At 37.5% G+C, this 15281-nt stretch overlaps 1 long non-coding RNA gene across 1 annotated transcript; it reads right to left on the bottom strand.

Moving 5' to 3' along the window:
- Window positions 1–12246: 12246 nt before the first annotated feature.
- On the bottom strand, window positions 12247–14930 carry LOC104905820 (uncharacterized). Its single transcript, XR_791804.4, has 3 exons — window positions 14484–14930; window positions 13195–13269; window positions 12247–12463 (listed from the first exon to the last, which is right to left on the bottom strand). It is a non-coding gene; the product is annotated as an uncharacterized LOC104905820 (long non-coding RNA).
- Between the last annotated feature and the right edge of the window lie 351 nt (window positions 14931–15281).

Here is a 15281-nt window from a genome sequence, read left to right as displayed (position 1 = left end):
AGTGCCAGATTTACCTGATGTTTTGCTTTATAATGGTCCGCAGACCCAACGTTGGATTTGCCCGCCGTCTCGATTTGAACTGGTCAAATATGGGCTTTCGGATGCGGTTTTAGTCCGCAACAGGTGGGCTCGCAGCAGGTGTGTAAATGAATCTGATGCGGTCTAAAACCGCATCAGAAATGGATAATCTGATGCGGTTTCAAGGGAAAACCGCATCAGATTAGACTAAATTTTGATGCGGTTTTCCCAAAAACCGCATCAGATTATGGTCTTGGCGCCAAGGTTTTGGACCTCTAGGCGTATAATCTGATGCGGGCTTCTCCAGAACCGCATCAGGTTTTTAATATATAAATATAATATATTATTATATATATAAAGCCTGTATCTAAACCTGCCTTAATTAGAAAACATCTCACGCACGCGTCGTATAAAGTACTCAAAATGGTATTATTATATATAATATAATATTCATAATGTACTACAAATGAAGTTATAAATAAGTACTAAAATTAAAAATAAACATATGAAGTGAGTGTAGCTAGTAACATAATCCTAACAAAAAAGTTCAAAGCCGCGATATCATCCTACATGCAACTGTCGGTAAGGTAGCGTGCTAACAAATCCCAAACCTCGTTTATCTCGGATGTGTGAAAGAATCCTTCCTTGGCTTGTCCTTGATGAACACCTTATAAAAACATTAATAACGAAACACACATATATAAGAAGTCAATAATGAAATTAAGTGCGGGAGGTTAAATATATTAAAGTTGAGCTAAGAAGTCAAATATCAGCCCGAAATGACCTTCATTTACCCAAATTAGGTTTCAAAGCATGATAAATGGTTTTTCTTGACTCTAATGGTTATATATGTAGCTATTAGTACTATATATGTCTCAACATGTGGCTAAATGTGAGAATTTAAGGAAAATGAACATGAAAGTCTAATATCGGCCCGAAATGACCTTCATTTTGCCAAAATTGGGTTTCAAAGCATGAGAAATGGTTTTTCTTTACTCTAGTGGTTATATGTGTAGCTATTAGTACTATTTATGTCTTAACATGTGGCTAAATGTGAGAATTTGAGGAAAATGAACATGAAAGTCTAAAATCGTCCCTAAATGACCTTCATTTACCCAAATTGGGTTTCAAAGCATGAGAAATGGTTTTTCTTGACTCTAATGGTTATATATGTAGCTATTAGTACTATATATGGCCAACAGTGTGGGCCAATCCAGCCCATCCAACCCAGCCCACCTCGTGGGCCGTGTGGGCTGGGCTCGCAAAAATCCCGGTCCAGCCCAGCTCGAACCGTGAAATTGGTGGGTGGGTTGTGGGCCAGATTTCTTGAGCCCAGCCCACTAAAGTCCGCTACTAAAACCGCCCAGCCCGGACCACGAAACCGGTCCAGCCCAACCCACGAACCGGACCAGCCCAGTCCAAGTTATTATTGAACCAAATTGTGTATATTTTAATCAAATTGTATATATTTTAATCAAATTGCATATATTATAATTCAATCAAATTTTAAAATAATGAAATTATTCATCTATTTTAATAATTGTATATATTTTTGTTCATTTTATAGATTTTATATAACAATAATGAATAATTTTGAAAATATAATCTCATGTCGGCCCGGTCCAGGCAACTAGACCCACGAACCGCCAGAACCGCTTCCCAAACCGTGAAAACCGGTAACAGACCGGTGTGGGTCAAGATTCTTAAGCCCACGGACCAGCCCACCTAACCTATGAATTTCACGGTCCGGTCGTGGGCGATGAAATTTTAGCCCAGCCCGCTACGGCCCACGGTCCGGCCCGCCCAGCCCGCTACGGCCCACGGTCCGGCCCGCCCAGCCCGCTACGGCCCACGGTCCGGCCCGCCCTGCCCGCTACGGCCCACGGTCCGGCCCGTCCAGCCCGCACCAGTGGCCATCACTAGTCTTAACATGTGGCTAAATGTGAGAATTTAAGGAAAATGAACATGAAAGTCTAAAATCGGCCCTAAATGACCTTTATTTACCCAAATTGGGTTTCAAAGCATGAGAAATGGTTTTTATTGACTCTAATGGTTATATATGTAGCTATTAGTACTATATATGTCTTAACATGTGGCTAAATGTGAGAATTTAAGAAAAATGAACATAAAAGTCTAAAATCGGCCCTAAATGACCTTCATTTACCCAAATTGGGTTTCAAAGCATGAGGGAAATTGTTTTTCTTGACTCTAATGGGGGTGTGTGCAGTGAAGGGGGGTGGGGGGGAGGGCTTCTGTGTCTTCTTTCACCAATCAGAACCCAAATTGGGTTTTTCTTGTTTGGGACAGCCAACGCATAAGCAAGAAAGCGCTGGTGACTGGAATATGGACAAGGCCTCTTAAGGGAAAATCGACAGTTGGGATTCCAAAACATTAGATTTCCCATGGCTTATTTGACTTGTCAGGACCCCCATGATCATCAGCACTATGTGGAGATTTCTTCAAGGTTGAGTCAATTGGTTGTCCCTAGGAAGCTTGAGATTTTCCCCCTGCACTGCACACCCCTGCCCCCTGCACTTCCCTTGCCCCTACCCCTGCACTACACACCCCCTGCCCCCCTACACTGCCCTCTCCCTGCACCTCTGTACTCCACATCCCCTACCCCCCTGCACTACCCTTGCCCCCTACCCCTGCACTGCACACCCCCTGCACTGCCTTCCCCACTGTCCCCTGGATACCCACTACCCCATGCACACCCCCTGCACACCCACTGCCCCCTGCACACCCCCTTGCATAGTCCCCCACCCCCGCTCAAAAATAGAAATAGGCCATAATGAGTTTCATGTACCCAAATCGGTTTCTTACATATGTAGTGATCCTAATAAGAACTAAACATGCCATTAGATGCGGCTTAAAGTGACAAAATAAAGAATTGGAACATGAAAAGCCGAAATCTGCGCAAAATGACATCCACTTACCCAAAGTGGGTTTGAATACATGTGAAGCTAGTTTAGTTGATTGCAATACATATAGTGATCCTAATAAGAACTAAACATGCCATTAGATGCGGCTTAAAGTGAGAAAATAAAAAATTGGAACATGAAAAGCTGAAATCGGCCCAAAATGACATCCACTTACCCAACATGGGTTTCAATACATGTGAAGCTAGTTTAGTTGATTGCAATACATATATAGATACTAATAAGAACTAAACATGACATTACATGAAAATAAAAGTGAGAAATTAAAGCGAGTTACCTTTATAAGCCAAAATCCGGAATTTTAAATTGAGAAGTTGAACCTTTTGCCACCTTCTTATGATGTTTCAACCATTATCCCTTCCCCATGATCCTTACGCCTGTAATTTGTTGCTAACTCCACATCAGTGACATTGGCGTCTGGAATGGTGAATGGCGGGGTGTCTTCAAAAGCATCGTACTCCTCCTCATCCTCAACATCACCAACTCCAAGTATACTTCTTTTTCCCGGGACAACAATTGACCACTTCTTATCAGAAGGGTCAGTGACATAGAATACTTGCTTAACTTGTGATGCAAGCACGAATGGCTCTTCACTTTCTTGTAACCGACCCAGGTCTACAAGAGTAAATCAACAAGGGTCATTTGTACTTATGTAGCGTCGGTTATAATCAACCCACTTGCATCGGAATAAGCATACCGTGAAACCAGAGTAGTCAATCTCCCAAATATCTTAAACCTGCCCATAGTATATCAATGTAGCATCAATAGGAAACTTGTCTTTGGCACTTGCATACTGTGTAGATGATGCCTCTACTCAAACGCCACTATTCTGCAAAGATCTCTGTAACACCCCCAAATTACTCACTTTTAAATAAATAATTTAATAAATAATATTTGAGTAATTTAGGAGTATTACCGCCACGTGACTAACACTCTTTCGACAACCAACTACTAACTAACCAAAATAACTTGCAGCGGAAGACTTAAACCAAAAATAATAATACTTCTTTATTAATAAAAGTAAATATTGTCTCAGTACTCAAAATAAAATGACACTCTAATCTAGGTGAAGATCCCCTTCCTAGTATGCTCCCATGCACATCCAAAATTCACCTGCAAATCTGCTTACCAAAAAGGTAAACAGGCAAAGCCAAATAGGAAAAAGAAAATACGCGTCAGTATAAAACTGAGTACGAAATGTACTAGATAAGTAACACATTTGTTAGTTCGTCATAATTTTTCATTTCGAAAACTCCATAACCAATAATTCAAAAATAACACTTTAAGAATAAATTGATTTCAAACACTTAATAATAATTGAAGAAATAACATTTTAAGAACAAACTCTTGCCAAACACTTAAATAATAATTCAAGAACAACCTTTTAAGAACAAACTCTTTCCAAACACTTGAATAGTAATTCAAGAATAACCTTTTTAAGAATAAATTCTTTCCAAACAACTTGGATTAAAAACAATCCTGAAAACAATTCCTCTTCTTATCTCCCCTTCTATTTTGCTAAGTGTGCACACCCCCAAGCTAGTCATCCCAACACGGAGCTATATCAAGGGGTAACTATAATTGCCAACAAGTGGACTTTGAATCTCTTGATATTAATCAAGCGAAAATAATAATAATATGACTTGTAAGTCATGAATAACCCTCCTTTCCTCATAAACAACTTTTTGAACATTCAAAGTTCATAAAGACCAATTAACCTTTCCTTGTAAAAATAATTTAATTTTCCAAAAAGGATAACAAAACTTCTATATAAAATAATTGATAAAATCATTCCTCCTTTTCACTTTCAAGAGTGAATAATAAAACATTGTAACCATTTAAAACCAAAATTTTAAACCAATCCAACCAATAAAATCAATAAACAACTTTATCATATAAACCACATTTTAAAAGATCTAGCTACATAACGTACCTTGATCTTGCACAAAAAGTATACTAGTATCTCCATTTAGTCTTAATCTTGAACGATCTCCTAACAAACCAATAATAAAAATCTAATAAGTAACTTATCACATGAACTTAATCATGAATGTAAACATGAATAACCTATCATGAGCATAATATTTTGAGTAAGAAACATGGAAAATCTTATTCTTTTCTTAACCCAAAGAAAATTAGAACTTGAATAAGAAATATAAAACTAGAATAGATAAGAAGAGAAAGAAGAACCTTGAAGTATGGATTCTCCAAAGTTTTTGTGTGGAAAAGATGACTAAAGATGTGGGGTATTTATAGGAGTAGAATAGGTAGTACTTAATTTTCAAAATTAAAGAGTTTGTAACCTTCACCATAAATTAGGAGATTAAACCAAGATTTGTAACCTTCATCATAAATTTGGAAAACAAAACTCCCCCATTAACTTCACAATCCCGTCATAAATAATGGCCTAATAAATCCAATTTTGGCGCCATCTTCCGCCAAAATAATTTAAAACGAGTGAAATTGCTAAAATACCCTTTGCTTAAAATATTTATTTTAGAAAATAAATATTTTAATTAATAAATAAATACTTGAAAATATGGGGTATTACAATCTCGATTTTTCATCTTGACGATCTGTCTAAAACGTATATCCATTAACATCATAACCCTCATAGGAGTGCACAGCTTCTCGAGGACCAAATGCTAGCCACTTAAGAGTTTCAGAAATAGTGGAATCTACTTTACGCATTAACCGGTTATGAAACCAATCAATAAACGTCTTATTATGCAACTACATCAATGCTCTAGCCCCTTTTCCTGGATTCTGATCACGCAACTCCTCCATATGTTCATCTAAGTAGGGATGCACCTGTACCATATGCTGCAATACAAATAAGTGTGCTTATATCCGCATTTCAACAAGAGGTACAATCATTTTGGGGCCAAGTGTACCTTTACCTCGAGTCTGCCCTCGTGTCGAGATATAGGAAGTCCAATAGGATCAACATTACTTAAGAACTCGGCCGCAAAATTACCGACCTCTTCACTCACAATCCCCTGAATAATACTTCCTTCTGGTTGCGATGGATTCCTTACTTTATCTTTCAAAGAGCCCATATGTCTCTCAAATGGATAGCACCACCTCAAAAACAACGGACCACATAGCTTAATCTCTCGAACTAGATGTACAACCAAATGGACCATAATGTAGAAGAAAGCACGTGGGAAATACATCTCAAACTTGCACAAAGTCTCTATCACGCCAGCCTAGAGAGCATCAAGCTTCGACGGTTGTAACATTTTGCTACATATAGTATTGAAAAAAGAACACAACTCTGTTATGGTATGTCTCACGTGTTTCAGCAATATCCCTCGAATCGCAATCGGTAAGAATACTTGCATCATGACAATCGTGAGACTTCATACTCGATAGCTTCAAATCACCGTCCAAGGTAACAAATCTTTTCATGTTCGATGAGTACCCAGATGGAGCCGTAATGTTGTACAGAGACTCGCAAAAAAGCTGTTTCTCAGCTCTCGATAGAGTGTAGCAAGCCGGAGGCAAATAGTTCCTATCATCAGCCGACCCTTCTTGAATTTCCTCTTTTTTTCCCTTTCCTTTTTGCTTTGCCAGACACTTTCTCTTTTTTCTTTCTTTTCTTAGTGTCCCTCTTTTGAGCCCATAGCTCTGGTCGAAGCCCCTCACTTTCCAGGTACAGTCGCACTCCTTTGTTATCCTTTGTCTTATGTGGAATATTCATAAGTGTCCCCAGAATTGCGTCACATACATTCTTCTCTATGTGCATGACGTCGAGACAATGTCTAACCTCTAGATCCTTCCAATATGGAAGTTTCCACATAATAGACTCCTTTTTCCAAAGTCCCTTACCACCATCACCCGCTCCATTGCCGAATATCGTTTCAATAGCCTTGACCTGATCAAAAACCTCAACAACAGTCAATGGCCTACGAGCAACCTTCGGGTCCGCATATAAACTTCTTTGTGACAAGTGGAAATGTATTTCGATTCTGTGTCGTCGATACAAATCGGGCATGCTTTCTTCCCTTTGTTCTTGTACCCGGATAAGTTCCCATAAGCAGGAAAGTCATTAAGAGTGTATAATAGCATGGCATGCAATGTGAAAACCTCATCAGCATGTCCATATCACACAGAAACTCCTTCACCCCACATTTTTCTCAAATCATCAACAAGTGGTTAGGTAGACATCTATGTCGTTTTCAGGCTGTTTCGGCCCTGAAATAAGAATCGACAACATGATGTACTTGTGTTTCATGCACAACCAAGGAGGCAAGTTGTATATAACTAGAAGAACCGACCATGTACTATGTTGAGAACTAAGATTGTCAAATGGGTTCATCCCATCCGTACATAGGCCGAGCCTCAAATTTCTGTCCTCACCACCAAAGGTCTTATGCAGACGATTGATACCTTTCCACTAAGGAGCATCTGCCGAATGTTTGAGAAAACCGTCCTTTTTCCTTATTTCTGCATGCCACCTCAAGTTCTTAGCATCTTTCTTGATTGAAAACATGTTGATGAATCGTGGTATAATCGGAAGATACCACATCACCTTTGCTGGAGGCCCTTTCTTATCACCAACCCTTGCGTGCCTATAACCCGACTTTTCACATCAAGGACACTCATCCACTCCGCATATTCATTTCGATATAGCACATAATTGTTTGGACAAGCATGTATCCTCTGGTACTCCAAACCAAAGGGACACATCAGTTTCTTCGCATAGTAGTTCGACTTGGGTAGTTCATGGTCGTCCGACAACATATCACCAAAGGCTTGCAACAAGGAAGTGAAAGCTGAGTCACTTACACCAGCTTTCGTCTTGATGTTAAAGAGTGTTATCACGGCCTCCAAAGGCTTGGTGTACCTCGTACAACCGGGATACAAAGATTTCCGAGATGCCTCGTCCATGCACTCAAAGATACGAGGCCGTTTCCCAGCATGATCATCTAGCCCCTCCATCATCTCCTCGATATGGTCCCTATCATTATCATTATCATCATCATCCTCAATATTCTCATATTCGTCCTCGAGGTTCTTGTCATTCTCAATGACATCAAATTCACCTATTTCATGCACATCGTTAACAACGGCATTCCCACCATCATATATACCTTCCTCACCGTGCCAAACCCATACATAGTAATCTTGCCTAAACCCACGACGAAAGATATGCTCCCTCAAAGACCCAATGTTACTAACCATCCCCACATTGACACAATCAACACAAGGATAATAAAACCCCTCAGTTCCCGTTGCAGCCTGATGACTTAATGCAGCATCACAAAAGTCATATACCCCATCCACAAATTCACTCATGTCACGACTACCATACATCCATGCACGACTCATTTCAATCACACCTCTAATTACACACAAGCAACAAGTACCTCATGTCAATAACGAACTTAACTACATGATTATAGTTTATATATGAACGATATACATTCAATGAAATTAGGCATGCTTTCAAAGGGTCCGTGTCACTCCAACCTAACCCATTCTATGGAAAATCCGGCAGCATTTCCCTACAGTTCTCCAAGTACACGATGTAGATATATAGTTACTTATATCTACATATGTACCAAGAGAACAAAAGTAGGGAAACAGCGAGCCATGATATTCCTCTATAGAATCGAAATAAAGACATACATTCACCACCTAAGTGAGATTAAACATCTAAGAACAGTCCTAAACCGAGGACTATTCAAGACTTACTCCTAATGAGTAAGTCTCGAACGAGTATCTAGGCATATGATATGATGATGCATATATACATAGGTTTTTGAACAACAAAGCATTTTACATCTAATCTTAATTCAACGATACATATATACATATTTGCACATATAAACCAATTTACACATATAAAACAATTTACTAATATGAAATTAAAGAAAGTTAAGTATGAGCGATAGCATACCAATATCAAGGTTGTAAATAGGGAAATGAAACTCAACACTCCGTCACTAGCACTCCGTCACTAGCTAGCTTCAATAATCAACAACAAAGTTTAAAGCTTCAATAATTAACAACAATTAATTATAAATTTATGAGATCACAATAAAATTTATGAAATTTTAGTTACCTAGCTAGGAAAAGTTGGTAATGTAGTTGTTTCGGAAGGGGAGGAGGAGGAAAAGCTAGGGAGCAGCTGTGGTAGCGGCAAACTAGGGCAGAAGTGGTGGCGCGAAACTAAGGCAGTGGTAGCGCGAAGCTAGGGCGAAACTAGCCCAGGTGGTGGTGGTGAATGCACTCCTGAGATGTGGCGTTGAGGCGTTGGTGGTAGAGCTCAAAACTGAGATGTGGAGCTGGGACACTCGCCGGCGTTGTTGATGGTGGAAATCGCCTGCGTGGGCAGTGGTGTGGAGCTGCTGGCGCACGTTTTTCGAGACTTGAGTTTTTTTGAGGGGGAAAATTTGTGTTTAGACTAAGGGCAGATTTTTTGAGCGAAATGAATATAGCGCTTGACTTTCGGATGGGGTCCCCTGAACTGCATCAGGTTCTAAAAAAACCGCATCCGATATTAAATCGGATGAGGTTTTTTCTGGACCGCATCCGCTTTTCTTTGCCAGGTTTCCCTCACATTTTTTTGTTCACTTTCGGATGCGGTTTTACAAAAACCGCATCCAGTACAAAGTGACATATAAGGTTTTTTCCACTAGTGATGAAGTGTTGCGAGTTGGTAGACTGGCAAAATTGTATTCTTGTTGTGAATTTTTGAAAGTTCATTAGTTTATTGCGAGGTGTTAAAACGTAACGAACATTTGAATTCATGTCTCCATCAGAAGATGTAGGCCCCACCTAGGCAAAGAATCCCTCAAGCATATAGTACATGCGCAAAGGCATGCGCAAAGGCGTGCCTTATGCACTGGATGCAACGGAGCGTGTCTAGCGCGGGTTTATCAGTGCTCCTGGCGTGCGCGCCTGGTGCAGGTCATTAAATGACCTGAACAAACACAACATTTCCGAAAAATCCTTTCATCTCTCTTCTCCGTCTTTCCGTCGTTTCTCCATTTCTCTCTCCGCTAAACTAAAACATCCATTGTTGAAGCTTCAAATCCTGTTTAAAGTTGAATCTTTTTCCATATCTAGGCTAGAGGAGTGATTAATTCTACTTGGTTGTATGTTTTGTGAAGTTTTTTGAGCAGTTTTGGGTGTTTTCGAAGGCTTTGAGATTCGACAATTACGCCCTTTTTCCAGGTTGTTTCACTTCGGTGGTCGGCTTTTCCGACGAAGTCATGTATGCTCTTCTCTTCTTCTTTTTTCGCATTTTTTGTTTTTTTTTCTTCTTTTTTCCTTTGTGCGAATTTTCTTCTTCGTTTTGCTGCGATTTTTTCTTTTTTGTTTTTTTTTTCTTCTATATGTTTGGTGCGAAAATGGTTGAATGTTTATTGGGGGGGATTTTCGGACTAGGTCACGTACGCCAGTTCCAGAGATTTTTCGATGAGCTCTGGCGAGTTTTCTTGCGAGGTTCCGAGCCCCGTGATTTTCGACAATTTTCATATTTTGTTTTTTCACGAGTTTAAATACTCATTTCATGTGAGTTTGTATCAGATTTTTTGTTTAATAATTCTTTAGTTCATGAATCCAGAATAATGTTATGATTAATATAGTTTCTAAATATGGAACCTAGAAACATGTTTAGGGAACTTAGGATATGATTATAATTCTTAGATCACAAATCATAGAATTATGCTAGAATTAGCATAATTTCTAAGTCTGGAACCTATAAACATGCTTTAGGAACTCTGAATGTGTGGATTTGCTGCTGATAGAAATCGTCTTTTAGGTAACGATGCATATTCTATTGTTGTAACTTGCATGTTGTACCTCGATAAGGTTTAGTTTGAATTTTCAAATGGATTCATGAAATCCCATTAGATGTGACGATAATGCTCTTTAGGAAGCTGTTTTCAAAAAAAATTACTTATTCATGAACTCTACTAAACTCGTTTGTTAGAGTCAGGAACTCTTTGACAATGACTTTTTTACTCCTATTTGTTGTTTTCAATTCTATTAGCATGTCATTGGAAGAATCCGATGGGGAGGATGTTCATAGGACGATTACGCATAATAATCGGGCATGGAAGGCCCTGGGATCAACTCCTGACCAGCTGCGCAGTTACCGGAGCATCACATTTCCTACCGACCAGTTTACGTGTGTCGTGAGTATGTGCCATGTGCCAATTTTTCATTATAAAAATTTGATATTATGAATCTACATGTCAAGACGAATCTAACAAGACTACACATGATTATATATTCACGTATAAAATATTCAAAATAATTCGTTAAAGTTAGTAGCTTCATTCATAAAGCAACAATGTAACAAATAAAAAAACGGAGGGAATAACTTTTTTTCAAAAAATTACTTCCTCCGTCCCATAATACTCTTTACACTTTCCTTTTTTTATCCATACCAGAATACTTTTACACTTCTATTTTGGAATATGACCAACTATTATTTTAATGATTCTACCTTTTAACTATTAGCCCACACTATCTTTCCTCCAAATAAGATAAAACCACTCTTATTACTTACCAACTCTAGCCAAGCACGGCCCACATTCTCTCTCCTTAAAATAAAATAATACTACTTTTACTAACTATTAACTCCTATCACATCTACTTTTCAATAAAATAACAATTGATAACCAAACAACTTATCATCTAAAACTACATGCTTTGATAAGTGTCAAGAGTGTTTTGGGACGGAGGGAGTACCTTTTTGTAAAAAATAAATTATAAAACAAAAATAAATAAAAAAGGCAACATTTTGTCAAAAAGTAAACATGTGATATTTGCTATAGAGTAAAACGTTGCATTTATTGAATGTACCTTTTAGCTTTTCCCAAAAAAGTATAGTAAGTTATTTATAAGAATCCTTGTTTGTGTATTCAAAACATTCAGTACTTCATTAAAGGGCAAAGGCAACACACAAAAACCGTTGCAATAGGTCCAAAAGTCGTTGCAGTAGACCTATTGCAACGGTTTTAAATCGTCGCATTTGGAGGCGTTCCAATAGGCCAAGTGCAACGACTTTTAGAACCTTTTGCAAAGGCTTGATGAACCGTTGCTTTAGACCAATCTTTTAAGCAACGGCTATCAGAATCATTGCTTTCATGTAGCTTATGCGACGGTTAGGCTATCGCAACGCAAACTAGCAGAAGCTGTTGCAACGCTCTTTGGCAACGTCTAGTCCGAACTATTGCAATGTCTATTACTGAAAGCTATTGTACCACTATTTATGCTTGTATTAAAATTTCTCAAACTAATGAATTTATAAGAGTATTACAATCATGACTAAGTTCCTACTAATATAAATGAAATTTATTAAATCAAACTAAACTACATAATTGTTTAATGTACCACAAAATGTTTCTAGCATATACATCCCTAATTTCCTTCTACATACTGCATACAAGCAGCATAATACAATATATAACTAACTAGATTCGGACACAAATAGCGTATATAATGGGACATCCATGTTTGATCTCCTCCATTGGTTCATTGTTCACCTAAAAATTCAAACACTATAAATAGTTAGAAACACTAAATTTTGCAATCAAAATCGAAAATGGAGTTATGACGTGTTTGAGGGGGGATACAAAGCTACAACTTGTTTATTTATTTGGAACATCTTAATCTAAACAGATAATTCTTTTGCAGGTTCTTTCTACATTTCAACAAACATCATACCAATAGCCTTTTTCAACTATTATTACACTTTCTTGCAACTCGATGCTGATTATGTAAGCGAGCGACAAAAGCTTTAAGGTGCATTTATTGATCTATTCCACTAGTCTGGCCTGGTAGGAGTACAATTGCATTCATTAAAATGATAAATCTACCTTTTACCTTATTATGGAATATGGGAAACCTACACTATATTTACACTGCAACATCATAATTTATGTTCATATACTGATGGAAAATGAGATGAATGTTGGATCAACTGAATTGCATTTTAATTTTAACTAGTTATTAATTAGCCTATGTTGCAGCAAAGGGGATGAATTAATTAACCTATGGAGTAATCTAGTGTACTCTTATTGGTAGACAATAGTATATATATGGCCGAAACGATGTTAGAATCATACATGGAATCCAACACAAAACTATCAACAACCATATCAACCTGATGAGTGATTTAGAAATCTAGAATTAACATAATAACTTTTTGCAACACATTTATGTCTACAAGAAAATGCACTTATGTCTAAGTTTGAAAGAAGTGAGAGAATAATACCTGATTTAACAAGTGTGTGCCGTCTAAGAAGTGAGGTATTTACATTTGATCTCCTCCAATTGACTCATTGTTCACCTAAAAATTTAAAACATTGTAAAAGTTTAAAAACACTTAATTTAGAAATAAAAAATGGAATTGAAATAATAACAACTATAGCAAAATGTCTTTTGTTCATAAATTGAAAATTCCAGATCAATGTCAAAAAAATTTCTAAAATTTGAGTATATTTATTTCATAAATGTTATATAACTATGTAATAGGTGGTTCTGATCTCCTCCTCTCTTTCCCCTTCTTTCTTCTCCCCTTCATTTCCTTTATCCTTCCACTTTGTGTACCCAAACTAGCTGTTAGTATTTGCAGCACATAACCATGTATCACATAGCAACACACCTCCAGAGGTAATAAAGAAATGATTATGCAAAAGTTTCAGCACAACGAATTCTGGGTGGTGCACAGCAAGTACATAGATAAACCAATCAATAGAAAAACCCAAAAGCTACGATAATCCATGTGTCAGTAAACCAATTTGTATCTCTCTCGAGGTCAACGACAATTATAACTTATCAATGACCAATAACAAGTTATTTGCATCGTGGGATTTCAAATAGTATAAGATGCACTAAATTAAACATGGAACATAAGAATAATATTAAAGCTGAAACTTAGTTCATCAATTAACAAGAGTATCAATATGCATAGAGGTTATATATTACATAATAGCTACTCAAAGTTGAGCATCACTAGTTGCAATCACCATCATAGAAAGAGAGCAAGAACACTGCATTAATGTCAGGCACGATAAATACCAAGCTATTTGAGTAATTTAGAAGTCTTCTACAACATTGGGACATGTTAATAGAAATCTATGTAGCAAGAACCCAAGGAAGCTTTCTCTGGAGTTCATCACAGATTGTAAAGTACGTACAAATGTCACATTAGATATTTCAGATTGTAAAACATATAGACCAATGGCAAAAATTCTCATCTTTACTAACTATAATTATTCGTCAATGTGTAAAAGTGTTATATATAAGCCTCACCAGCAAAAATTTCACGAAATTCCTAATGTTATCGCTTTTTTTTCCATTCATTCCTCTCGTTTATTCCAAAAAAAATTTAAAATGAAAAAATCATATATACATCAAACAAACACAAGGAAAATAAAACGTTAAAACACAGATCAACAAATTGAAATAACAGAAACCCTAACACCAGATAGTGCACAAAAACCTAATTACAAAAAAATGATAATAGAAGGGGTTCAAAACCGGGAAAGAAATGAGTTTTACCTTGAACTCTCATCAACCCTAATCCCCGAAGTCGCATCAATCACAGAATTTTTAAAGAAAGTCGACTCAGGAGATCTAAAGAGAAACCCCTTTGCATGATTCTTTAGAAATTCTATTACCCTCTTCGACCCCGTAATCCTCATCATCAACCCTAGATCGAGGAAGAAATGAGTTTTACCTTGATTCGAATTGCCGGCGACGCTCAAGAATCTTCAACTGGGCATCGCGAATTTGACAGACTCCCAAGGGAGATGTAGAATGTGGAGGTCGAGAACGAGAGATGAGAGAGAAATCAGATGGGGGAAATCGGATAGGGGAAGGACTTAAGGGAAAATAACTTATGTTTCCGTGAGAGTGGAAAGGCGGAGGAAACTGTACAGTAAGTTTTTTTAACAATTTAGTGTTTGAAGTTTTTGGAGGGAAAAGTAAAAATTTAGAAGTTCACGAAAATTTTGTAATGTTGGCGCATCTATGATATTTTACTTCACTAGTGATAAAATGAATCTATTGCAATAGTAGTCAAAATAGTACAAATGCAACGACATTTTCTATACAGATGCAATTGACATAATTCTTGTGTACAAATTCTACGTAGTCGTTGCATTAAGTACCCTATTGCAATGGTTCTAAATATTCGCTGCAATATCCTTTAGCTATTGCATCTATCTCAAATGAACCGTTGCAATAGCTTTATCTATTGCAACGGCTTACCAAGTGTTGTTGCATTAGACTCATTTCAACTGTTGCCTTTGTTAAAAAATGTAGTAGTGATTGAGTTTGATAAATCAACCCCTATCT

This window comes from Beta vulgaris, chromosome 1 (genome assembly GCF_026745355.1).
Source record: "Beta vulgaris subsp. vulgaris cultivar EL10 chromosome 1, EL10.2, whole genome shotgun sequence".
NCBI lineage: Eukaryota > Viridiplantae > Streptophyta > Magnoliopsida > Caryophyllales > Amaranthaceae > Beta > Beta vulgaris.
Note: the sequence above shows the minus strand (reverse complement) of the source record. Positions and strands in the feature narration are given on the sequence as shown.